General features: G+C 54.7%; 1 protein-coding gene across 1 annotated transcript in view; it reads right to left on the reverse strand.

Moving 5' to 3' along the window:
• WT1 (Wilms tumor 1) overlaps positions 1–2,572 on the reverse strand; it is a 46,048-nt gene that overhangs the window by 24,556 nt on the left and 18,920 nt on the right. The window lies entirely within an intron of this gene.

The following is a 2,572-nucleotide window of genomic DNA, read 5'->3' on the forward strand; positions in this document are numbered from 1 at the left end:
GCTCCTCCCGGCTCCCCCGCAGCCCGGCTCCCCGCTCCTCCCGGCTCCCCGCTCCTCCCGGCGAGCCGCAGGGGGCAACGCGGCGAGAGCCCCCGGGCCTTTCAGCCGGGCTCTGTGATTGATGCCGGCAACAGCCGCTCACAATAAACGCAAGTCTCCCTGTTGATTAATGACACCTAAATTCGCTGGACTTACGCGGTGAATTTATATCATTCTGTTATTAGGAGAGGGTAGGGTTTTTTCTTATTATTTTTTTTTCCTTCGTGGCAGGTAGAAGCGACCTAAGTCAGATTCCAGTGGGAAGCTTTTGCATATAAAAATAAATTAAGTTACTTCAATCTCGAAGTATGTGTAATATCATTTGTCAGTATCACTGGACACTATTATTCATTAGTGTGTCTGAAGTGCTATTATGCTACTACAATGTCCTGCATATCAGCTCAGGAATTGTTAAACTCTCCTGCAGTTTCCCCATTTGCAATAGCAGTCCGTGCTGGGCTGTGCCAACTACGTTTTGCAATTCCACGAATTCTTCCTGTAATGCTGCTGTAATTAATTCCTCCAGGACCCTGATTTTTATTAGAAGTGCCCGCCCGATGCATTTACAGCAGGAGATTTCCCTTTAACTTTCTTTCCCTTGACAGTTCATTTATAAGAGCCTCCCCCACAATATCCACTTTTTTCCCCTCCTTTGCTTTTTCATAAAGCAATACACTTATTCATCTTGTCACTCCCTCGCAGCCACTGTTTTCCATGCCGCCTTTGGGTGACAGTGTCCAAAACAGACGGCTCGGGAGCCAGCTCGGTGTCCGGCGCCGAGGTAAAGCCGCAGGTCCCCGCTGCCCTCCCCGGGGCCGCGCTTCGCTCCTTTCGCAGCCCGGACCCCAGCGGAGCCCGAGCTGCCTTCAGCCTTCGGAGGGAACCCGCGGCGGCTTTCGCCCCGGCAGAGCACACGGAGAAAGAGGGCGAGCTACGGGCTTTCTGCTAAATCCCGCTCTGTCGCAGCCGGTGCCTCTAGCTCGGGGCGGCCCCAGCACGGACCCGCAAGCCCTCGCCCCCCGCCTTGCCCTCCCGCTGCGGTTGCCGTGGGGCAGGAGCCGGGGGAATGAGTGCCGGGGGGAGCTGGAGCCCCACTTCAGCCCAGGCTCAGACCCCACCCCAGCCCGAGCTCGGAGCCCCCCCAAGCCCGGGCTCGGACCCCCACGCCAGCCCAGGCCTCCCCCGCCCCCAGGGGCCGAGCGGGGTCCGACTTGAGGTGCGGGGAGCGGATTCCCGCGGGATGCGCTGCGGTCTGTCGGCAGGCCCTGGGGGGGTTACGGCCCAGCACCGGGGGGCTGGGGGAGGGAGGAGCACCCCCACACCCCTCACACGGGATCTATGGGATCTCTGCAGCCAAGAGGAGAAAATTATTTTCTGTGGAGATGCTGAGCCCACGAACCTTCGATTTCTACATCTCGAAAAACCCAGGATTGCTCAAGAAGTGGCTAAATCGTAGGAAAGCGGCCCCGGGGCGGGGGGAGGTGGGCGAGCCCGGGGGCAGGAATGGCCACGCCGACCGCCGTTTGCCCGGGGGCCATTGGGCATCGACACAAGGTTAAACACCTCTCATCTGACGTGTGACAGAGAACAGGACATCCCTAACTCCTTTACGCCTCGCCATGGTTTATTATTGACAGTACCGTGAGATGATCTCACGGAATTAACAGCTCCTCTCAAAATCTCAGTTTCGGATGAGGTTTGAATGATGAGAAGGAAAGCGGGGTCTCGGGGGATGTGCCTGCACTGATTCCAATCTGAATCCTTGGCCCTCCAAACGGCCACAAAGAAGACACTAAAAATAACTTATTTTCATTACAGAGATGCTTTTAAAGAGAAACGAGAGGAAGGGGGAGGGGGAAAGAACATTTCTACAACGGGGATTAATGTAAGTTGGAGTGGAATAAAAGGAAGTCAACGCTGAGCAAAAAGGGAACTTAAAAGGAAACCAGTAGTAGATCATATAGAGTTTGTTTTGGCCTGCATTGCAGTATTGCCGAGTTCTTGACCTCTGCACAGAAAGAGCTATAATCTGAACCGAGACTCCTCCACTTTTAAAGTCTTTGTAAGTGTGACTCACAGTAAATTTTCAACATCGAGCATGTTTACTACATTAAACAGCGCGAGGTAGAAAAGTTCACATCACCATTTTAATGGACCCAGAAATGCTAGTCATCTAATGCACACTTGTAATCTGCCCGGGTTTGTCCTCCATGTCCTGCTATCACCAACAGGCGCAGAGGAGCGGGCTGCGCTATAAACACAAGAGCAAGTAGTTGCCGAGGCGAGAGATTTCAGAGAGAGATTTACTTCCAGGATAAGAATTACGATTTTTTAACCGTTTCTTTCAAGATTTCGCCTTCCCGACCGCTTTTGCCTTGGTATGGGAGAGAAAGAAAAGCTCTTCAGCCCTAGACCTGCCCGAGACCCCTCCGCACTGCCGAGGGTCTGGCAGCAGCCGGGCCGGGGGCTCTCCCGGCCTCAGGACCTGCCGCTCCCGCCCATTTCCCCAGCCGCTCCCGCACAGCCCCGACCC

This window comes from Chaetura pelagica, unplaced genomic scaffold (genome assembly GCF_000747805.2).
Source record: "Chaetura pelagica isolate M959 unplaced genomic scaffold, ChaPel_1.0 scaffold119, whole genome shotgun sequence".
Lineage (NCBI taxonomy): Eukaryota > Metazoa > Chordata > Aves > Apodiformes > Apodidae > Chaetura > Chaetura pelagica.